This window comes from Dermacentor albipictus, chromosome 10, assembly GCF_038994185.2.
Source record: "Dermacentor albipictus isolate Rhodes 1998 colony chromosome 10, USDA_Dalb.pri_finalv2, whole genome shotgun sequence".
In the NCBI taxonomy this organism is placed as follows: domain Eukaryota; kingdom Metazoa; phylum Arthropoda; class Arachnida; order Ixodida; family Ixodidae; genus Dermacentor; species Dermacentor albipictus.
The window spans coordinates 25,790,948-25,815,746 of NC_091830.1; the positions used below are offsets into that span (position 1 = coordinate 25,790,948).

The 24,799-nt window shown below is 46.6% G+C and overlaps 2 long non-coding RNA genes across 2 annotated transcripts; both read left to right on the forward strand.

Annotated features, from left to right (window-relative positions):
- Positions 1-403: 403 nt before the first annotated feature.
- On the forward strand, positions 404-4,878 carry LOC139050716 (uncharacterized). Its single transcript, XR_011509045.1, has 4 exons — positions 404-563; positions 1,376-1,553; positions 2,426-2,567; positions 4,625-4,878. It is a non-coding gene; the product is annotated as an uncharacterized lncRNA (long non-coding RNA).
- A 1,137-nt stretch (positions 4,879-6,015) lies between these two features.
- LOC139050869 (uncharacterized) lies at positions 6,016-17,777 on the forward strand. The gene is made up of 4 exons (XR_011509104.1): positions 6,016-6,314; positions 13,290-13,467; positions 14,322-14,463; positions 17,597-17,777. It is a non-coding gene; the product is annotated as an uncharacterized lncRNA (long non-coding RNA).
- Positions 17,778-24,799: the final 7,022 nt, after the last annotated feature.

Consider the following 24,799-nt stretch of genomic DNA (forward strand, 5'->3'; position numbering starts at 1 on the left):
GAGAAGGACACTCCGTAAACATAGTTCCCCAGATTTTTTTCACTAGGTAGCCGCGTGTAAGGCAAGCCATGCTTTCGTTTCAACATGTTTTGGCTATAACCGCTTACGCTCATCGTTGACTTATGAGTCCTATGCACACTTTTTGTTATTTCGACTTTTAATTAAGGTACCAGAGCAGCAACGTTACGTTAGCTTTGTGTGCATTCCGTCACCCGATATCGCGTGATCTTCGCGATGCTCGGGATTGCTGCCAGTAGGGCAACGGTACGCAAGAAGGAAAAAAAGCTCACACTCCGGGCGCAAAGTGCATATATAGCTCGATGGTTTTAGTACGTTCCTTTCTTTTTTACTTGTTTTCTAAACACAGGGCTCATTAGCCTAGTCGAGGAGAACGATATGTATATATATAGAGAAGTGGGATACGCGATGGTCACTTACACCTAGACGAGAGACCAACGCAAAAGCGCTCTCAGAGATGCTTTGTAGACTGACACTCATTGCTCTTGGCAGTTTTGCGCTTGTGGAAGGCTCTGTGCAGAAACCGAATCTTACTTCTTGTTCAGGTAAGTGTATAACGCCGCAATAATTACATGTGCTGGAGTTACAAAGCTATTGTTGAAAAATATGACAATGCCGGACGCTCCCAGCGATATTCATCTAACTGGCTTGTCGAGGTATAATCTACTTGAAACCCTAATGTTAGTGTCATTTCAGTGTAATGTGCGCACACATGCTTGACTTTAGTTAGCTGTTGTCAGTGATTAGCGGTCACCTGTTCTAATATATGCACGAGAAAATTTGCTCTTCTAGCCTAGTAAACAGCTTGACGAGTAGGAACCTGCGCTCACTAAGGTGAAGGTGCTTGTGCGTTAAATAATCCGAGTAGGCTTGAATCTTTTCCACACGAGCACTGCTTGAAAGTGGCGGGCTCACAGTGAAATAGATAAGCGTCGACCCAGACCCATCCGGTGTGTTTTCTGCTGTGGCCAGCATGCCAGCTCTGTATCTACTTGTCGCAAGCCTACTGCAAGTGGTACAGCGCAAATATAGCAGTGGTCCCTCGTTTGTCGTGTAACGCTTCACGTGTCGTGCAAAGCGTCGTGTAATTCCAGGCGATCTCGTGATTGCAATCATGTTGTAGCGACCGCCCGTTCCTGCATTGCTGCGCAAAGCAGCTTTTACTTTTGAATAAGTAACCTTTACTTTTGCTCTCAAGCTGTCAAAACATGTATTCCTTGCCACCGCCAAACCAAGCTACCAGCATTGTCATGGGATAGACTAAGTCGCGCGGGGCTGCTGCAAGAATGGGACCGCTTCGAAATGCCGACACCTTAAACATTGGCCTCCCTTCCTCTGCTTTACACCTCTGGCGCAGATGGCGCTGAAATTAGCATCAGTGACGTCGTTGTTAAGGACGCACAAATTGGGAAAATGATGGGCATTAACGTCACGCTCACCATCAGCGAGCCTTTGGAGCTGAACCCCACGTTGAATGTCACCATAAAAACCGAAAAGGGCAAGAAAGTTGGGTGCTTTCATTCCATCGGATCATGGTAAGTAATAACCTCCATCTGCCACCCTGTAAGTACGCTTGTCTGTGACGGCAGCGCTGCAACAATTTTACAGGCAGATTGACGTAACGACATTTTATAATTGCACATTTCCTCCCGGTGAGTAAATGAGCATGCCTAATTAAGGGGACACCTTTGGTCCTGCACAGTATTTAATATGTGGATTCGGCACCGATATACTGCCGCAGGACGGATCATTTCAATTAATCGTAATTTTTGTCATGTGATACCTCCTCTGGCTTGCAGAAGTCATGCGCAGGATTTCGCATATTGTCGGGGTCCTTAATGCATTTTGAACGCGTCGTTTGTCTGCCACTGCGATGGTCACGAAAGCGCGCACAGCACCGTTAAAATCTCATCAATAAAAAAAAGCAACGAAAGTCAACAATCTTTTGGATCGTTTTTGTATGCAATCGATGTTCCAAAATCTTTTGAAGAATGCGCAGCAACCAATCGTTATCGTCCAGGGCAACGCTGGCTTGCACTGAGTCTCATTGATTATTTCATGATGTTTAACGCACCAAAGCAATTCTGGGTCCCGAGGCGCCTGAACGGGCACCCCGGATAAATTTCGTCTACCATTATATTTTTAACGTAATCGAAAGCACGCTACGCAAGCATTTTTGCATTGGTGGGCCCCTGGAACCCGGTGACCAGGCCCGAGTTTGAACCCACAACCCTTTTTCTTAGTAGCAGATCACTGTAGTAACTGAGCCACTAAGGAGGATGAACTTACTTTCAGGAAACGACGATGAATGAGTTCTTTCTTTGTGTTGAATCTTTCTGTTCTCTGTCTGTTTGACATGTCTATCTCCCTTTCCCAGTCAGAAATTTACAACAGGGTTCTTTTTCAGTGATTACGCAATGTGCGGTGGAAAATCGATGTTGGAAATGTCACTGGGGCAGAAGTGGAACAATTCTTGCCCCGTTCCAAAGATAAGGTCACCAATAACCGTTCAACTTCCGGTGCAGAATATAATTCAATACGTCATCGGAGTAAGCTGGGCCATGGTACTTCTTGCTTGCTACAAACTTAGTGCAGTTACTAACACGATTCTTCATAGAGAAAACGCATTATTCACTCTGATGTCCGGGGGGGTGTTGCCTAAATATGCGAGCAAACAGGAACCCACAATTCAGAGATGACATCGACAGTATTGTGCTTGAGTTTGTTGACGGAGGCGTGAAGCATAGCCTCGTTCTTCCGTTTGAGTAATTTTGTAAAGAAGTTTTTATTTGCCTGGATGATATTCTCTTGAGAAGCATTTATTTTTCGTTTGTGTGAGAAAAGTAGGCGGTACTTTAACTATTTCACGCCTTATTTTGCTGTCTCTAAAAGAACACTGCATTTTGGCATATTCCAGCTCTGACAAATCAGTTTTACAACAACAATGAACCATATTGAAGAAATGATAAATAAATAATGATAAATGCAATTAACTGCTCGTCGTTAGCGTTTTCTGATGTAGTGCGGCGTAGCATAGAAATTACCCGCCGCGGTTGCTCAGTGGCTATGGTGTTAGGCTGCTGAGCACGAGGTCGCGGGATCGAATCCCGGCCATGGCGGCCGCATTTCGATGGGGGCGAAATGCGAAAACACCCGTGTACTTAGATTTAGGTGCACGTTAAAGAACCCCAGGTAGTCAAAATTTCCGGAGTCCCCCACTACGGCGTGCCTCATAATCAGAAAGTGGTTTTGGCACGTAAAACCCCATATATTATTATTATTATTAGCATAAAAATTGTATGGTGGTGTAGCGACGTCATAATCGCCCAAGTCAATTATGCTCTAATATTTATTATCTTATTATCCGAGGTAGAAGTGTGTGAATGAATTGCGACATTTTACATATCAAAACCAAGATCTCCTTATGAGGCACGCTGTAGTGAGGGACTGCGGATTATACTGACCACCAGGTTATCGCTAACGTGCCCCCGATGCGCTGGACACGGGCATTTTTTCATTGCGCCTCCATCGAAATGAGGTCGCCGGGGCCGGAATTCAATCGCAAGACCTCGTGCATGGCAGCGCAGCAGAATAGCCGCTAGGCCACACACACACACACACACACACACACACACACACACACACACACACACACACACACACACACACACACACACACACACACACACACACACACACGTCACAAGAAAGCCGTAGGCACATTCGATTGCGTTACACGTAGTCGCTGATGACGTCACAATCTGCGTTGCTCTCTTTTACGCTCCTCCATACTTACGCAGAAACCAACAACTGCAGTGTCGTATGCTCGTCTCCAATGGCTGCGGCAGAAATGATGCCACTGCCGCGCCATCTGATCGTCTTTAACATAATCGTCCATCTGCTGCTGTCGTCACACACGTTAGTTGACCTGGTTTGGCTCTGACGAACGTCAAACAATGCTAGATGGTCAGATATACGCAAAACGCTTCGCATAACGTCGATTCCCACAAGGCGTGGTATCTGCGGAATTCATCATGCAGTGTTATGTTGAAAAATATTTTGTTATATTTATCGCTGTCCGTTCCATGTTTAATATTGACCGGCGTACAACTTTCTGAAAGATTATATCTACGTCCCAGGCAAAACAAATATCTTGAAATGTATTTTTCTACCACTATGAGTATCGAATCTTTCGGCAGGCGCTATAGCGAAGCTAAATGTGAGATATGTATGCATGATATGGGCGGCATTGTTTTGGTTGAGAAGGGTATCGTAATTAATAATAAACTTAGGAAACGTGGTATGTCTTTACGTGCATGTTTTACATTATGTCTAATAATTTTGCTTCATAGAAAGGGGCTTGAAATGAGTTGGTGTTCCAGTATATTGCACTTTACACATAGCTTGCGCAATTTCTGTAGTGTATGACTACCAACCCTTCATGTTTCTCTGTTTGAATTCTTGTACTATACCTGCGGAAGAACATGTGAGAAACAGTTGGTGCACGGAAACATTGTGGAATCTTCCTTTCCCAAGCCTTTATTGCACGAGCGTTTGTGAGCAACCACAGGTGGTCTCACAATTTTTTATGAAATCGTCGTTTCAGAAGGCCCCGACGAATATCAGCGTAACACTTGACGTTTATGATGGAGGTTTATCTATGGGCTGCGAGTCATTCTATGTCTTCGTAGAAGGTGAAGCCAAAGCCAAAGCCAGAGCCGACGACGAAGAAGACGACGACAACGACGAATGAAGAAAGCTGCGTAAATCAGTCAAATGTGGAAGCCACTAGTGAAGTCGAATTATAACCAAATAGAACGTCGGATATTGTTGAATAAAACTTTATTTAGGTTCATCGAATTGATAGTAACTCAAATATTTATTTTTAGCCACTTCACCCTTGCAAGATAGGGCAAAAAGTAACAGCGAGAGTTATGTACTTCAGATATATGACTTGCAGTGTCGGCATATATGACATCAGGTTTGAAATAGGTGTGCTTGGTGAAAGTACGAGTAATTGTTTCACAAGGCCAATCAGACCCTTCATGATTAACTCTTATTATTGTGTGCAAGGTTTTCTTTCTGAACTGGCTGCTGAGAAACGTAGGAACAACGACTGGCGTGCGCAAACTCATGAACGGCTTGAAAATCTTCGGTTTAAGGAGGAGCGTTAAAGGAAGTAAGAGGGGCCAGAATATTCACCAACAGATGAAGAGGAACAGATTTCCTTCTACGTCCGCTGTGGTTTCTAACGCAGATTTTTCTCTTTGAAAACACATGCACATGCATATAATTCAGAATGCGAGAATAACGCGTCCAGTTACTCCCTGTTGTTGAAGCAAAATGCGACTGTAAGCAACTATGGTGCAACGCAGTATAGTGTCGCGAGCAGCGTCATGACAGATTTAGCGCGAAAACTGCCATGTCCTTCTTTGAAATAACAGTACGTGGGATCGGATGCTCCTTCGATGTAACGTGTGGGGCTGGCGCGTCTGCCAAGAGATAAGACCAAAAGATAAGAGAAGGGAGAACATAGGTTACCGTCATTTAAGGCTCAACGTGTCACGGTCTAACCGTTCGGCACTCAACAGGGGCTCGGTTTGTACTGGGCTCTGCTGCTGAACTTGAGATCGCGGCTCAACTCCCGGTCGCGACGGCCAGATTCCGATGAGGGATGCACCCAGAAACGCTGACGCACGCACATTTGATCCACGGAAAAAAAATTCCTAGCTATCAAAATTAGTCTGGAGGCTCCCTTTCAGCATCCGTCAAAGCCCGTGCGCTGGATTGGGGCGCGTGAAAGCCGATCATTCGATTTTGATTTTGCGTGCGATAGCAATTATACGGAGGCCGGACGCACACTCACGCCGTAAGCGCCGCCGTTATCGCACTGTCCTGCTTGGCGGCGCATGCGCGGCTCGCGCGCGGTGGGTTAGAGGCTCTTTACAGAGGTGGAGTGAGTTTCGCTGCAAAAGACGACGAAGCGAATTGGTCGCGTAGAGTAATAGCACAGTAAACGACAAGAGTGGACACTCGAGCTGTTTCGCGGCCGAGCTACGGAGTTTCACCGATGCCGGCAGGTGGTCCCTACGTGCTCCCCGGTGTGGTGGCTGCAGCCATGGCTACGGCTGCGGCCATGGCTAGCAGCTCGACAGGCGGCACGAATCAGCACGTGCGAAGCCCAGTCAGACCACGTCGACGGGTTCGTCCCGTCCTTACTCTGTAAAATGAGCCCGATGATCGTCATTGGTTTATTCTGCTAGCGTCTGACACTACTTCTTCATCGCCGTTTCATGGTAAGGGTGCAGCCAGGTATTTAGCACGTCATTAAAAGAGTTATTGTGTTGGTATTCGATAGTGTCACTGGTAGTCGCATGAACGAGTGACGGAGGTGGACATGGCAGCCTTGAAGTCATAAGCACCTGCTGCCTATTTGTACCGTTCAACTTCATTTTGCATTTCCTGCGTTTCTTATCATGCGCAGCAAAGAGTGGCGATGCGAGCAATAACAGCGACGCGGCAGCGTCCGAGCTGTGAGACACGTTTGAAACGATGACGAAGATTGAAAAGAAAGGAAAGCGAAATGGTTCTTCATGGGGTGTACGGTAGCGCGATTAAAAGACGGGACAAAGACACACAAGTACACACACAGCACTGTGTGTGTCCCTGTTTGTCTTCTTTTGTCCCTTCTTATAATCGCGCTACCGTACACCCCTTGAAGATGCATTAACAACAAGCCCCTCGTGAAACCCTCGTGAAATGGTTCTTTAGGAAGTGTGGCCTATGAACACTCGCCATTTGGTGCAGAGGGCTTTGTGTTGATTTATTCAAGGTTGAGCACGGTGGCTTCTGAAAAAAAATATGGTGTGCCAGTTTTGCGAAATATGACCATTTTCTAGAGCTGTAAACGTGCAATATTTGCAGTATGGCAATGTAAGCCTCTGTACCATGCTATGCGCGCTCGAGCGTTGTTACCTGTTTTGCATTGCGCTGAAGATACATAGTTTCATGTTGTAATAGTGTGTGGAGTCCTTACCGTAGGAAGTTTGTTTTTTAGTGTTTGTAAGAGGGCTTTCTTGACCGCGATTCTTTTTGATGACGTACTCTAATACCAAAGGCAGTCGTTGTGTTAGATAAGAAAAATATGCATTATACGAAGGCACGTAGCATATACAGTAAAAACCTTTGAAGGATCCGGTATTGCTTACCTTCCGCCTCTGTCGTTCTACGTATCGCAGGAAGCTCCACTGTTCCTACTTCAACATAGTCGACAGCCAAAGGGTATCATACATATTCAAGGGCAAATTTACAAGTGTCAGGAGACGATTGCAGGCTTCGAAGACAGCAAGGGAAGATCCTCCGCACAGTCGAAGCGCTTAATTGGATGAGATGCCAGTATCTTGCAGCTGCTTCATGAGGGACTCACTGAATGGCCCATTAGAGACGATGGTGTTGGTGCGTCGCCAGTTGTTCATGCAACCATTCTATTTTGGCACGCAATCATTCACATAATTTTTCTACTTTTATTTGCCCTCCTTCGTACAAGTACAAGAAACAGCGTCATGTTTATGCTTTACGAAATAATCCCATTTTGAACACTTTAATTGCTGCCTCGTTTGTGTAGCGTTGTTTCTTCATTATCTGAATACTTGCAAGACGTCTTGTGTGTGTTAGCTTGCGTAAATTAAATTGCCATCACGCAATTAATTTCCGAGTGTTCTCGATTACTTGCGTTTCGCAGTTTCTTCACGTTTTTATTTGTCCGCCACTTTTCTCATAATCTTGCTGCAATAAATTCTTCTCTGTTGTTTTCTTGTCCTTGGCTGCCAAGCAAGCTCGTTGATATTGAAGGAACGCGACACATTTATTTACGATGCTCCTTCTGGCGTGAATTATTAGAAGTACAATATCGCAAACGATAAAGTTCTACTTTCTCATTAACAGCCGGCACGATTGTTGCGCTAAGTTACAGCATGAAACGTAACTAATATGAATTTAAGTAAAACTTACATAAAGTGTAAGCAGCAGCTTTCTGGCGCTCGTCGTAACAACAGATAAACAGCGCCGTAGGCGCCTGCATGAGATCACTCCCTGATGCATCCAACGTTACTGGTCACACAAAGAGAGAGAGAGAGAGATGATGGCCTCCGAGATCCGGTGGCGTGTGGCGGTCATCTAGGAGGCTGCTGCGTTTCGCCGACTCCGCTAGGTGCGCTGAGAGCCACAGTCTGCCGCAGGGGCCTACGGGGGTGTCCATTGTTTACGTTTACTATATGTGTATACATATACTATACGTATCTACGTTTATGTGGTGTACATGCGTATATGTTAAACTGTACGTTTATATACGCTTATATACGTTTACTATATATATTTAGTCTTTGCTTTTACTATGGTGGACGCAGCGTCAACACTATGCTCAATCGCCTCGGTGACGAAGGCGGGGCCGCGTTATGCCTTCCACTGTTGGCGTTAGCGTTGTCCGCACGCAGATATCAAGCACGGTAACTTCCTGCAAAGCTGCTGTGTGTATGCACTGCTCTGGGTGGAACAGAGCAGTACGCGTAAAGCCAACGTTATCTGGCATTTCACTGGGCGATGAGTAACCTCGACAGCTTCCCGTAGGCCTCATCCCATGAATCCCCGAATCGCGACGCCTGCAATGACATGGCGACGCGCCTTAACGTGCCACCGTTATGAGACGCCTGGTAACTGGCAGGGCGCTGTTCCTTCTATCTAGCAGGAGTTTCCTGCAAACACAACTCAAAACCTTGCTATCGGTGTCAATGCTTCGTCCTTCGGGCGAAACCCCCACCATGTTTTTTTTGTATCCGTGCGTAAATAGCGATATAAACATAGTGTGTTTTGGAAAGGAGAATGCTGGGCTGAATTAAACGTAGGCAGAACTCGGAAGAGACTGTATGGGTGCTTTCCATACACTGGTCATTTCCGGCTTTGTGGTTGTTGGTGCGGCGCTTTTGTCAAATATGTGCCAAAGTGTCGATGCGATGAAATTTGCGATGCATAGTGCGTCTTTTAGACATTGTTTGGTCGCATCCAGTAAAGTGCGTTTCCCCGTCAAAAATTTGCATGTGCGGACACTGAAGTTTCAAAGCATACTTGGAATTTACGTCGAAAATGTTGATTGAAATGACTGAAACCGCAATGGAAAATGTTATACAGGCTATTTATTAGTGAATGCGTTAATTCCTTAACAGGGAAAAAAGAATGATCCATGCCGTCGCTCAGAAACAAGCAACATATTTCAGATGCAAGATTGTCGCTTTCCTTCCGCACAAGAAACACTGAACACACAACAGAAATGATATATGCTCTGTGTGTCGTGCTATACATTGAAAACCATTCTCGCTAGATCGGGTGGCCTCATCCGTACGACCGCTGTCCTAGGTGCCGCAATTGTCCGGTATTCACTGACATGCTGCGTGGCGAGATTTCTTATTTGCGTGCCGACGAAATAGTTCACGCCCTGTGTCTCTCAATAAGTGCAGTTGCTTGTGGGTGGTTTTCGTGCTGCACTGAAACGCGAAAGATGTGTCGACAGGTTTCAGCCGCCCTCATAATAGGAAATGGAGGAGGCTGTGCTTCTGCAGTTACCGAGGGACTTTGGGTAGCTCGAGGAACGCCTAAGCATGCTCTAAAGCTATTAATCGTTGAAGGCGCTCTTCACATAAACGGGAGATTACATACGGAATATTTTTTATTTCTTATTTTTGGTGGAGGAATGGTGAAATGAATAGGTAAAGAAAAGCCATCTGTTGCTTTATAATTGCATTATGCACTTTTACTAGTCATGAAGCCAACCCTCCCCATGTCGTGCCTGCTACTCGGCAAAGAACATTTCTTATTGAGTTTATTTGCTCCTAAGAGTTTCATTGTGAGAAATACAAGAATGTTGTCCGTCTAGTACAACTTCCAGAAGTTTGTGTTTTTCTACTATGTTCGAAGGTTGTCCTTCATGGCCCAGCTCAAAGCCAGTTGGATATCCTATGGTGGAGGGTAGCATAGCCATCTTGCTGTTAGTTGCATTCTTTTTACTTGAAGAATTTGTCCACAGTGTTTAGGCCATCCTGCAACGTAGATTGAACAAACTTGGCACATGAACCACAGGCAGAAATACAAACATCTTCCGCATATATATAGTAGTGTAATGCAGGTGGAAGTCTCCGCGGTAAATCGGCGGTCACACAGTTAGAGAGAAACTGCCTTGTAGGACTTCTTGACTAAGATTATGAGAGGAACGCTTTCCTTCGCTTGTATGAAGAAATATTTATCTGACAATCAAGAAGTTTGATATCCACCGTAGAGCTCTTCCAGAGACTCCCAGTTCTAAGAGACTAAATAACATATGGGCATGGCCGACGCTGTTGAAGGTTCGTTTAATGCGTAAACACTCCGCTATTGTGAGATTTTGCTTATGGCCTCCACTTTGCTTTGCTCCATTTTGCTTGGCCTTAGGAGAAAATGTTTACATATAATGTTTAATTGAAGCCCTGGAAGGTTAGTGGCTCAAGTTAGTGTCACTTTTCGAAAAAGCCATAGAATTCTACTGAGACAAATACTTAGCACTTTGGAAAACTAGACGGCGTTTTGTAAGAAAGTGCGATTACTTATAAACTACTTCTAAGCATGTAATTTATTTATATGACACAAAAATTTCCTGAGCTTTGGTTGGCGAGGGAAGTGATAAGAAATAATTGCATTGAGACCAAAGAGAGTCAATGGGCCATATACGTCCCACGTTTTGAAAGACCATTTAGGGCTAGTGGGACAAATACTTCCCACTTTCTTCCACGAACAGCCTGTTGTGGAGAAGCAAAATTAGCAATAAGCTATTTCTAAGAATCCAGTTTATTGATACCATGCCAGAAAATTCAAGGATTTGGTTAAGAATACAGTGAACTCCCACTTGAGTGAACTTCAAGGGATCGAAGGAAATAGTTCACTTAACTGAAAGCTCACTAAACTGAATATTCACTAGACCAACATAAGACATGGCATTCAGAGTCAACAGTTTGAAGTGCAATTCATGGAGCAAAAGACATGGCATCTATAGTGTTAGAAATTTGTGAAATGGAATTTGTACATATCAATGAACAACACACCACGTGGTCGTTTGTGTGCACACGCGGAACCGACGAGACTGGAAAGAAACAGACGACGACCATGCCACAACTAGCCGGTAGGAAAAAAAACACACACCACGTGGTTTGTGGTGTGACAGATCGCCACTTCTCTCTGGTGGCGTTGTAAGCGCCAGCAATGTTACTTTGTTCATGGCCTCCGAGATTACATGCTTGCTCGTTTTGCGCAGACGATCTCGGAGGCCATGCCTCGTTTGGGTTCGTTTTCCGCACCGCCGCTTTGCCTCAGGGGCGCTGTAGCGCCAGCTACGTTACATTGCCACTCAGCGGTTTGATGAGGGCGGGCATCGGTTGCGCCTACAGTGCAGTGCAGTGCAAGCCTTGGTCCTCTGAGCGAGTTCGTTAAACTGAAATATTGACTGTTCCAAAATTCGCTTAAGTGAAACATTTTTGCATAGAATCTGTAAGAAAACTGCCGGGGATGTTTAAAAAGTTCGTTATTCTGAAATGTTCGATAAACCGACGTTCGTACAACTGAGAGTTTACTGTGTACGGTGTCCTGCAAATGACTAAACGTCGGCAGTCATCGGGACATGAGTTCTGCCTGAATGTTTTCTAGTCTGAAACGAATCATACTATAGTGTAGTAAATATCGGCTAGTCAACGGCAAAGTCAACGTTTTCTGCGGAAATAGAAATAGGACATCAGTGTATAACCCTGCACGTGTGTAGAGGAAAATGTAAATGCATTGACGCGGCAAACAAAAATGAACGGTGGTGACCCGTTTTTTCATTCCCAACGTTTGGCCGTGGCAAACAATGGTGTTCGTTATCTGCCGGATGTTATTCTGATGCATTTTAGTTGGATTTTATTGCGCACGAAGTGGCTGAGCGGTGTTCTTTGAACGATACGAAGCACACTCTGTAAGCGTAGTTCACTAGGTTCTTATCACTACGCACCTGCGTGCAAGCGAACCAATCCTTTCGTTTCACCATGTCCTTGCTCTAAGCGCCTACGTTCATCGTGCACCGATGAATCATAGGCAAACTTCAATGTTATCTCGACTTTTATTTGAGGCACTAAAGCAGCAACGTTATGTTGGTTGCCTGCGTAGACGGGCCTCCAATGTCGCACGATTTTCGCGATGCTTGGGATTGCTGCTAGTACGACAACGGTAAAGGGAAAAAGAAAAGCTAGCCCCCAGGCTAATAAATGTGTTGTTAGAGCATATTAATGCGTTTCTTTCTTTACATTGTTTTCTAAACACAGCGCTGATTGGCCTAGCCGAGGCGAATGGGATGTACATATAGAGAAGTGGGGTATGCGATGGCTACACCTGATCGAGAGACCGAAGGAAAAGAGATTTAGGCCATGCTTTGTAAACTGATTTTCGTTGCTCTTGGCAGCTTCGGACTAGTAGAAGGTTCTGTGCAGAATCCGACTCTTACTCCTTGTTCAGGTAAGTGTGGAACGCCATGATAGCGTTACAAAGCTATTCGTGAAAAATATCACCGGACGCTCCTACCGATATTCATCGAACTGTCTTTTCAAGTTATAATCTACTTGAAATACTATTGTCAGTGTCATTTCAGCATATAGTGCGCACACATGCTTGACTTTAGTTAGCTGTTAGTGATATGGAGCCAGCTGTTCTAATATGTGCACGAGAATATTGGTTGGTGATTCTTCTATTGTACAGTCCTAGTGAACTGGCTTGGTGAGTTAATGATCTGTGATCATTAAGTCTAAGGTACGTATGCGTTAAATACTTCGAGTAGGCTCCAATCGCTGCCACACGAGCATTGCTTGAAAGTGGCGGGCTGGCCCTGAACTTGATGAGCGTCGAGTCAGACGTGTTTCGTTCGTTTTGCAATGTGGCCCACACGCCAGCTCTGCATCCACCATTCACAAGCCCGCCGTATGTGGTACAGCGCAGATATAACAGAGGTCCATATTTTGTCGCATAATGTTTCGTGTGTCGTGCTATGTGTGGTGTGATGTCATGCAGTCTCGTGATTGGAATCGCGTCATAGGATGTACACGATTGCCATCCTCATGTTACGTAGGTCGCGCGGGAGGGCCCCAGTCATGGGCCGCTTTAAAATGCGGACACCCATTGAATGTGTACATTCTTAGCGTAACTTCTTCTGCATTACTCCTCTGACGCAGACGGTGAAGAAATCACCATCAGCGACGTTGCTATTCAGGACGCACAAATCGGGAAAACAATGCGCGCTAACTTCACACTCATCATCAGCGAGCCTTTGAACTCAGATCCCACGCTGAAGCTCACCATAACGACCGCAGAAGGCAACGAAGTTGGGTGCTATGGTTCCGTCGGATCATGGTAAGTGACGACCGCCATTTGCTCATCTATAAGTACCCTTGTCTTTGAATGCAGAAACATATCCGTTTGGCATGCAGATTTAAGTAACGACAATTTGTAATTGCACACTTACTCTCACTAAATACATGAGCAAGCCCAATTAAGAAGAAACCCTGTGTTCCCGCCTACATACTGTCTCTCGATGGATCATATTAACTCATCGCCATTACGGTCATGTGCTACCTTCTTTGTCTCCCAAAATTCGTGTGCCGAGTTCCGCTCGTGTTCCTTCTCTTTGACTGTATTTTGAGTCCGTTTTTGTTTTGTGTGTGTATCATGCGATGGCCAGAAGCCGGGGCCACCCAAAAGCGTGAACCGCGGCTTTAAAAACCTATCGTTAAAGAAAATGTAATTGAACAAACTTTTAGATCGTTTTTGTAGACCGACGACTTTGCCAAACCTTTTGAAGAACACGCAGCAACTAATCGCCGTCATCGAGGACAAGGCTGCCTCGTACTGTGTATTATTGATTCATGATTTTCAATGGGCCAAAGAAACTCTGAGTCCTGAGGCGCTTGAATGGGGGACTCTGGATAAAGTTCGGCGACCTGAAGTTTTTAAACCTTATCGAAACCACGCTGCACAAGCTTTCTTGCATTTGTCGGACCCTGCAACCCTGCGAGTCGACAGGAAATCCAACCGGCGAGCTTTGTTCTTAGCAGCAAAACACTATAGCAACTAAGCCATCAAGGAGGATAAACTTACTTTTACAAAACGACGACGAATTGGTTTTTTTTTTTAATCTTTCCGTTGTCGACTTGACGCGTTTATGCCCCTTTGCTTGTGCGAAGTTTACAATAGCGCTTTTTTTTCAGCGCTTACAAGATGTGTGGTGGAACATAGACAGTGGAACAGTTATTGGGACAGGATTGGGACAACGCTTGCCCAGTTCCAGAAATGACGTCACGGATAAGCGTCGACTTGTCCTTGCCGGATTTCGTTCAATCACTCATCGGAGTAAGTGGGGCAACGGTAGCTCTTGCGTGCTTAGTATACGGGGGGGGGGGGGGGGGGTTCAGTGATCATTCGAGCAAATAGAAACTCACCATTCGGAGATAACTTGGAGAATTTTGTACGCGAGAATGTCGACCTACGCGTCTAAACTATGGCCTCGTGCTTCTGTCTGAATCATTTTCGTGACGTTCTTCTTTTGCCTGTGGTATGTTCTTTCTCGAAATACTTATTTTTCTTTTATGTGAAAAAGTACCTTAACCTTGTGACGCTTTACCTTGCCGTCAATAAAATAAACTGCATTTTTCTATATATCAACTCTCACTAATCTGTCTTATAACTGAGAATCATACTGGGGGAATGATAAATAAATCATAATGAACACAATTCAGATAAAGCTGCAGCTCGGGAGCTCTTACCTAAACGCATGGGAAAGGAGAAATAGTCTTTCTCTACAACAACTGGGCCAAATTTTATGAGTTCGTTGCATTTAAAGGAAACATGTAAAACGTAGTGACAGTTGCAGAGAATTTTCGCTTTAAGCCGCGGATGTCTTAATAAAATTGTTGAAATTCGGAAATTTTCAGAAAAGGAAACGATCAAGTTTACAGCAATATCACAGAGCAATGATAAATGATATCACAATTCTGTAAACTGTATGTAATAGTACAACGAAAGCGAACGAAACAGATTTATTAAACATGGCTCTCTAAATGACCATTCGCTAGAATGGGAGCCGGAATTTTGCGAACTGCATATAAGCAAAGTACCGCAGTGACGTACGATACGAATTTTTATACAAATTTTGTGCAATTTGGATGCTCTAATGGATGGAGCTGACACAACTACGATATCTAGATAGTTAGATATCTACGATATCTAACTATCGATATTTGCAAACTGCGTGCTTCTTTTTTCTTTCAAACTTACGAAGTGTTGAAAAAAAACTTTAACAAATTCTGTGTTTAAGATGAAGTTGCGCTTCGAGAAGACACTAGAATTTATCTTTTTCTCTCCAATGAATCTATTTTTATTAAAATCGGCAAAGTGGTTATCTCAGAAAAGCGTTTATGCGTTTCACATGTATCTGAATTCGCGGAGTCTGTGTTGGGCCTGAGCTGTAGCTTCATTTTAACTGTTCATAGCTACCAGACCTCCACTGTAGTGCAGCGTAGCTTTATTTGAACCTATTCTAATTGCTTTGTCATTCTCAACTCTGAGAGTACAATATAAAATAAAAGTCCCATTAAGCTTTACAATGCGTGGCGGCACTCTGCAGCAGTAAATGATTTTTACTCAAATAAATAGAAAAAAGTTCATCTTAACACTCGCCATCGGGACAATTGACAAAATCACACAGTAAAAAATAAATGGTAGCAACGTCGCAGTCTTGAACAAGTGGTAGTTATAATTAGAGGCCGTAGCTGCTTCATTACGCGGCATTTTCATTGTTAGATAACGATGCGAAGCATATTTTTCTCCATCATTGGCACTATGCGGCATGTCGGTAGCTAGTCCTGTTCCTGCCTCAGCTCGCTCGAATAAAAAGAAAATGTTGCCTGACCGACGGTAAAATCGAAGCTCTTCAAACGAGCTCAACAGCCCGTTGCTCGGACCATTAAAGTATTCAAATTATAGGGTTTTACTTGCCAAAACCACTATCTGATTATGAGGCACACGGTAGTGAGGGACTGCGGAAATTCGGACCGCATGGAGTTCTTTAACGTGCGCCTAAATCTGAGTACACGGGTGTGTTTGCATTTTGGCCTCATCGAAATGCAGCCGCCGCGGCCGGGATTCAATGCCGCGACCTCGTGCTTAGCAGCCCTGCGCCATAGCCACCGAGGAACCGCGGAGGGTGCTCTGACCATTAGGCCCTCCACGAACGCACTTCTTTTTTTTTTCTCGTTATTGCGTGAAAATGCGTGTAATGTCGTCTAAACATTACCGCATGCATCATTATTTCTTTCCAAAGCCAGCCAGCTCTTTGAAACATTTAGCGAATGCGCCCCGTGCCATTGCCTTGTCTTCGTTCCTTGTTACAACTGGCCCTCTGAGGCACCGTCTTAGACTACACTATCTCCGGGACGACCCTACATTCCTCAGTATTTGTCACGCAATACGCTACGCAGAAATTCTACGGTGGTGAACCGACGTGATAATCGCCCAAATTCATCATGCTTTAACATTTCTTATCCGGATTACAAATGTCGTCATTCTACATAGATCACACGACATAGGCGTAGGTACAGACGATTGAGCAACACTTAGTCACTGATGACGTCCCATTTTGTGTTCCCCTCCTTTACGCTCATTCACTACCTATGTAGAAATCAACGACTGCGATGTCGTAAGCTAGCGTCGAAAGGCCGGGATAGAAATCATGCCATTGCTGCCATATGAACGTCTTTAATGTGCTTGGCGTCGTGTTCGTGTCGTCACAGATGTACGCCCGCGAGATCACCCAACACCCCACAAACCTCTTCTGAATTTTAACAAACACGTTAGCTCACCTGGTTTCGCTCTGAGGAGCGTCAAACAATGCTCGATAGCCAGGTGTCCGCATAATGCTTCGCAAAACCGTGGATTCCCACAAAGCCTGCGATCTGTACAATTGCTTATGCAGCGTCATATTCCTGCCTTTTCAATTTTCAGCATATAGCGGCGTACAACGTCCCAGCTGAATGTATTTTTTTATCCTTATGAGCATCGCATCTTTCGGCAGGCGTTAGGCAGGAAGGAAATGTGGCAGACATATGCGTGAATATGGTGGTAAATCTGTAGTTAAGAAGAGTATGGTAATAAAACATAAGTTTATGAAACGTGGTACGTTCTTATGTGCATCTTTTAAATTATAAAGACTTATTTTGCTTCACAGTGATAGGCTTGAAGTCAGTGAGTGTGCCCGCACACTCCGCTTCACATTCTGCTTGCGCCGGCATTTCTGTGATGTATGAATACCAACCCTTGCGGTTTCTCAGTTTTAAGTGTTCTTGGACTATGCTTGTTGAAGAGCGTGGGAGGAACAGTTGTCGTATGGAAATTTTGCGAAGCCTTCATTTTACGAGTCTTTTTTTCACAAGTATTTGTGAATGCAAATGCAAGTTATTTTACAAGTCTTGGGAAATTTTTGTTTCAGACGGCCCCAACGACAGTCAACTTTGAACTTGACGTTATTGACGGAGGTATGTCAGTGGGCTGCGAGTCATTTGATGTTGACATAAAAGCCCAAGACGAAGACAATGAGTGATGAAAGCTTCGTATATTCGTCAAGTGGACATGTCAATACCGAAGTGAAGTGACGTCCAACAATAACCAAATTAAACGTGCGAAAGTTTCGTATAAACACTTCATTTACTTTTGAATGTATTGATAATACCTCGAAGTTTTGTTCTTGGGGATATTACACAAGGGTAGAGAAACAAATAACATTGGTAGTTATGCACCTGAGATATGACTTGCGGCATCGGAATATTCTAGATTAATAATGAAGTAGGTATGGTTAGTACTGCTGGTGTTGTTGGTATGGTACGAGCTATTCCTTCTCAAGTCCAATCAGACGTTCATCAACAATTCTCCTTGCTGTGTGCGAGGTTTTATTTTTCTACTAGCTGCTGAAAAACGTAAGGGATGCGATTGGCGTAAGCGTACTCATAAATGTTTGAGTAATCTTCTGTTTCAGAAGGGGCCTTGAAGGAAATTTGATGGGCCAGACTATTGACGAGCTGATACGGAGCAACAGATCTCCTTCAACGTTCGTTGTTATTTCTAATGCAGACTTATGCGATTTTAAATACTGCATATGCCCATGACATAGAGAATTCAAGAAGAGTTCATCAAATTACTCGCTATTGTTTAAGTAAAATTCGACTGTAAGCAACTACGGTGCAGTGAAGTACACCATCGCGAGCAGCATCATAACAGATTTAGCATGAAAACTACATAGTCGTCTTTGAAATGATAAGCAAAGTGGCATCTGATGGTCCTTCGATGTTAAGTGTGGGGATGGCGCTTGTTTTGAAACGAACTGCCAAACGATAAGAGAACAGAAAAGATACGTTATCGTCATTTAAGGACCCAATGTGTTATGAATTAACCGTTCTGCACGCAACAGCGGATCCGTGGCTATGGCACTCTGCTGCTGATCTAGAGGTCACTGACTCGATTCGTAGCTGCGACGGCCCCATCCCGATGCACGCTGCACCCAAATACGCTCGCACACGTACAGAGTGGTCCGCTGTTAAAGAAAACACATGAGTGGACAGCATGCCCAGCCTTTCCTCTCAAGCAAGAGTGGGATCACCTAGATTTGGAGCAGATAACATGTAGTTCGTAGCTCTCAGCCCTCCCGACACACCTGTAAAGTACACTAACATTGCTTCCGCTGCCACTTGCAGCTAGGATGCCAGCCAAGCGAGGACCGCACATCTCAATGTTCCCTTTAACAGTGGACTGGGCTGTACACTTATTCCGCGTTAAATATTCCAAGCGGCCAAGATTAATCTGGAGACTCGCACTTTCAGCATCTGCCAAAGCCCGCGCTTTGCTTTGGAGCGTTACACCTCATCATTTGATTTTATTTTTCAGGTGATGGCAATTATACGGGACCGTGAGGCGCATTTACGTCATCAGCGCCGCCGTTATGGCGCTGTCGTAATTGACGGCGTGTGCACGATTCGCGCACGGAGGGCGTAGAGGGCCCTGAGAGACGCGGAGCACGTTTAGCTGCAAAAACGACGAAGCTAGGGTACCTCGAAGTCGAGGCACCCTAGAAGAAGCGAAGTGGACTCACCGTCAACGTTACGTTCATTCCCTTCGGTGGGAGAAGAAGGAAGGAAGGAAGGAAAAAGTGGAGAAGGAAAGGCGGGGAGATTAACCAGTTGAGCCCAATCGGTTTGCTACCCTACGCACCGGAGCGGGATGGGGGGATGAAAGCTGGGGAGGAGAGAAGGGTCATTCTCGACTGTATAGGCAGGTTCACAGGACGCAATCTAAATTCATAGGTCTCAGCTATCATACTCCTTGCATGCGCTTACGGCTCTAGTAAGTGATGGCGGCAACATTCGAGAACGCTCTCGTAAATATTGTTGCGGGAAGAAAGCAGGCCCACGAGTGTAAAACAACTTATATTTACAAATGATGGATATGGCGTTCAGGCAACCGCCAGACTTCGTCTTTCTCTAGTCCAATTCAACGTCTTCCTTCACTTCACCGTAACATCACCCTCCCGGTGGGGGAGCTCCGTCCCGGTGCAAGTTAAACAGCCTCACTTATTGGGGGGACATAGGGCTTGAGCCTGGTGACGTGAACAACATCACTGGTTAAGTTGGGAGGCACGGAAGGCTGACCGAGTGGGGCGATCTCGTAGGTCACGTCGGACAGTTGGCGTAAGATCTGGTACGGACCAGAAAAACGGGACAGTAATTTTTCCGACAAGCCGACACGACGTGAAGGCGTCCAGAGAAGGACAAGGGAACCAGGTGAAAAATGGTGGTCTCGGTGCCGAAGGTCGTAGCGTCGCTTTTGAGAAGCTTGCGAGACTGTGAGGCGATGACGGGCGACATCTCGGGCCTGGGCGGCTAAGTCAATAGCATCGCGAGCGTAAGCAGTGCTGGGTGACTGTACTGCGGAAGGTAGCAACGTGTCAAAAGGCAAGGTGGGGTCGCGGCCGTACAAAAGGAAAAATGGTGAAAATCCGGCAGTGTCGTGACGGGACGAGTTGTATGCGAAAGTGACGTATGGTAAAGCGACGTCCCAGTCGCGGTGATCGTTGGAAACGTACATGGCGAGCATTTCAGTGAGTGTGCGGTTGAGTCGCTCGGTGAGGCCGTTCGTTTGAGGGTGGTACGCGGTAGCAATCCGATGTTCTGTAGAACAGGAGCGGAGCAGATCATCAACGACCTTCGATAGAAAGTAGCGGCCGCGATCCGTCAGCAACTGGCGAGGGGCGCCGTGGTGCAGGATGACGTCTTTTAGTAAGAAGTCGGCGACATCTGTAGCGCAGCTGGTTGGCAGGGCTCGTGCGATGGCATATCTAGTGGCATAATCGGTTGCTACAGCAATCCATTTGTTTCCTTTGATGGAAATTGGAAACGGACCAAGGAGGTCGAGGCCCACACGGAAGAAGGGCTCTGTAGGTATATCAATGGGTTGAAGCAAACCAGCGGGAGGCATAGCAGGCGTCTTCCGGCGCTGACACAGGTCGCAAGAAGCGACATAACGGCGCACAGAGCGATAAATGCCAGGCCAGAAGAAGCGGCGCCGCAGGTGGTCGTAAGTACGAGTGACGCCCAGATGTCCAGCAGTAGGAGCGTCATGAAGTTGCTGGAGCACGGTGAGTCGAAGGTGCTTGGGGACGACTAGGAGGAGCTCCGGGCCGTCAGGACGAACGCTACGACGGTATAAAGTTCCATCGCGCAAGGTGAACATCCGAAGGGACGGGTCATTGGGCGAGGAGCTTAGGCGTTCCGTAAGTGTTCGAAGAACAGGATCCTTGCGCTGCTCGTCGCCAATGTGGAGGAAGCCGGAGAGGGACAGAATACTGATGTCCGAGTCTGCATCGGTATCGTCCGGTTGATCCACGGGATTGCGGGACAGGCAGTCAGCGTCTTTATGCAGGCGTCCTGACTTATATATAATAGAAAATGTATATTCTTGTAGGCGCAATGCCCAACGTGCAAGTCGTCCAGTTGGGTCCTTCAAAGAGGAGAGCCAGCAGAGGGCGTGATGGTCGGTGACAACGCAGAAGCTCCGACCGAAAAGGTACGGGCGAAATTTCGCGACCGCCCATACGAGCGCGAGACATTCTCTCTCAGTAATGGAGTAATTTCGCTCGGGCGTGGAAAGGCGGCGGCTAGCGTAAGCGATGACACGGTCTTGGCCCTGTTGACGCTGAGCGAGGACAGCGCCGATGCCATGACCACTCGCGTCAGTTCGTACTTCAGTGGGCGCAGAAGGGTCAAAGTGGGAGAGAATCGGGGAAGTGGTAAGCCGCTCAATCAGGGTAGAGAAGGCTTTCTCCTGTAGCGGTCCCCAAGAGAAAGAGGCGTCTTTCTTAAGAAGGTCAGTGAGAGGGTGAGCGATGTCCGCAAAATTTTTCACAAATCGCCGAAAATAAGAGCATAAGCCCAGAAAACTACGGACATCGTTCGTTGAACAAGGTACAGGAAAATTTCGCACGGCGTGAACTTTCTGTGGATCAGGTTGGATTCCGGCGGCGTTGACGAGATGACCAAGCATGTTAATTTCACGGCGACCGAAATGGCACTTGGAGGAGTTTAGCTGAAGGCCAGCCCTGCGAAACACGGAGAGTATGGTTGTGAGGCGCCGCAGGTGGCTCTCAAAGTTCGGCGAAAACACAATCACATCGTCGAGGTAACACAGGCATGTAGACCACTTCAAGCCGCGCAAGAGAGAGTCCATCATGCGCTCGAATGTAGCTGGCGCATTGCATAATCCAAAGGGCATGACTTTAAATTGGTACAGACCGTCCGGTGTGACAAAGGCGGTTTTCTCGCGGTCCATCTCATCGACGCTAATCTGCCAATAGCCGGAGCGGAGGTCAATTGATGAAAAGTATTGGGATCCGTGAAGGCAGTCAAGAGCGTCATCAATGCGAGGCAAGGGATAAACATCCTTCTTTGTTATCCGGTTGAGGTGACGGTAGTCAACGCAGAAGCGCCACGAGTTATCTTTTTTCTTTACTAAGACAACCGGTGATGCCCACGGGCTACTGGAGGGTTCAATGATGTCCTTGTCCATCATCCTGTCTACTTCTTTCTGTATGATGGCCCTTTCTGTTGCCGCGACACGATATGGCCGCCTATGAATGGGGCTGGCGTCACCGGTGTTGATGCGATGCGTGACAACAGATGTCTGGCCAAGTGGACGGTCGTCCAAATCAAAGATGTCCCGATAAGATGACAGGAGATGACGAAGAGCTGTTGTTTGCTCGGAAGGAAGGTCGGGGGCGATCATCTTAGAAACATCGTCCGCAGGCGTCGAGTACGAAGGAGTGGATGACAAAGGTCCGTTCGTACTGAGGAAGGATTCAGAGGTCAAAAAAGAAATCTGAAATTCTTCCAAAGGAGTGATATGCGCTATGGCGATACCGTGTGGCAAAACATGTGACGAGAACCCAAAATTGAGGATGGGCACGCGAGCGCAGTTTTCGCGGATCCGAATTAAGGTGCTCGGTAGGGCAATATTACGCGACAAAACCACGTCAGTAAGCGGCGACAGGACGTACTCGCCATCAGGTACGGGAGGACAGGGCGTCAGCAGGACATTTGTAGCAGCCTGTGGAGACAGCCTTGCAAATTCAGCAGCACATAAGCGGTGTGGAGCACAAGTGGTTGCGTCGGCAGGAAGCGGCAGGTCCAACTGTACAACACCTGCGGAGCAGTCAATTTGGGCAGAGTGTTTCGAAAGGAAGTCGAGGCCGAGAATTAGGTCGTGTGGGCAGTGTTCAAGGACGATAAATAGAACAACGGTATAATGGCCCCCAATGGTCACACGTGCTGTGCACATTCCAAGGACAGGTGACGTACTCCCATCGGCGACTCGCACGGTGCACGGTACGGCGGGGGTCAGAACCTTTTTGAGCCGGCGGCGGAGAGCAGCGCTCATAACTGAAAGCTGCGCTCCTGTATCAACGAGAGATCTAACAGGAACGCCATCGACTTCAATGTCCAGCAGGTTTCCACATGTAGGCAGGGCCAATAGAGGATTTGTGGGCCGGGTCGGAGTTGCAGCTTCACCTCCGGGAGCTGCACCGCCTAGTTTCCCGAAGCGAAGCGAGCGGTTGCAGAAGGGGACGAAGAGCGGTGAACGAGAGGCGAACGGGACCTACGACCTTGCGGAGACGGGGATCGGCTGGATCTTGGTGGAGCACTGTCGGCGTTGATGTTCCTAGTCGGCGTATAGGGCGAGAAAGTGCGATTGTCGGGTACTTGGCTGTAGTGACTCGGAGACGACCACCGAGGAGGCGACGACCAGTGGTTGCGGCAATGACGGGCGATGTGTCCAATACCGGAACAATTAAAACAGATGGGTTTATCATCCGCTGTGCGCCATTCAGCTGGGTTGCGACGGAGTGGTGGAAAGCTTTGCGTCCGGGAGCGAGCGGTCGGAGAAATTTGGTAGGTGTTGGTATGGCGGACTGAGCAGAGAGATGGAATGCCCAAACTTGCTATTTCCTCCCGAACGACCGCTTGTATAAGGGAGATAGCGGGTACGCTTTCCCGACAGTCTGAACGAACGGGAGCCGGGGCCATGGCCTCAAGCTCACGGCGAACGATGCGCGTTATTTCTTCCGGTCCTGCGGGCTGAACGAACCGCGGCGGGTCTTCGCAAGATGATGTCGCGGCGGTATTGGGCAACCGGTCGAAAGTTTGAGTGACGCGGCGGCCCTTCGCTTGTTCGAAGCGCCGGCACTCCTTAATAATTGCATCCACAGTGGCACAATCCTTACACATCAAGAGATTGAAGGCATCGTCTGCAATACCTTTCAATATATGGCCAATCTTGTCTGCCTCGGTCATGTTGTCATCAGCCTTGCGACAGAGGGCCAGCACATCCTGTATGTACACGACATAGGATTCTGTGGACGTCTGAGCGCGGCAGGCAAGTTCTTTTTTAGCTGCCAGCTGACGACCGACAGGTCTGCCGAACAGGTCTCGCATTTTTTCTTTGCAAACATCCCAGCTCGTTAGGTCAGCTTCATGTGTGTCATACCATTGCTTCGCAGTTCCCTTCAGATAAAATATTACGTTTGCAAGCATCATTGTAGGATCCCACCTGTTGTTGTCGCACACTCGCTCGTACATCGTAAGCCAGTCCTCGACGTCGACGTTGTCCGTGCCACAAAATGTTCCCGGGTCCCGTGGGTGAGTGAGGATGACCGTGGGCACGGGCTGCCGAGGCGTTGTCGCTTGTGTCGGCTGATTTGCCATTGTGGCAGCAGGTAGATGACGTCCGCTGCGAAGTTCCGTGGTGGTACCCCGCACCTTCCACCAAAATGTTGCGGGAAGAAAGCAGGCCCACGAGTGTAAAATAACTTATATTTACAAATGATGGATATGGCGTTCAGGCAACCGCCAGACTTCGTCTTTCTCTAGTCCAATTCAACGTCTTCCTTCACTTCACCGTAACAATATATATATATATATATATATATATATATATATATATATATATATATATATATATATATATATATACGCACTCGGATAAGCTCCTCACTTCCGCTTTTGAAGAGGAATTCAGCAGTTACCACTGTTTTGAGTGCGTTAAAATTTTCTTGTCGCTATATGGTGAAGGTAAGGTTGAGGATAACGAAAAA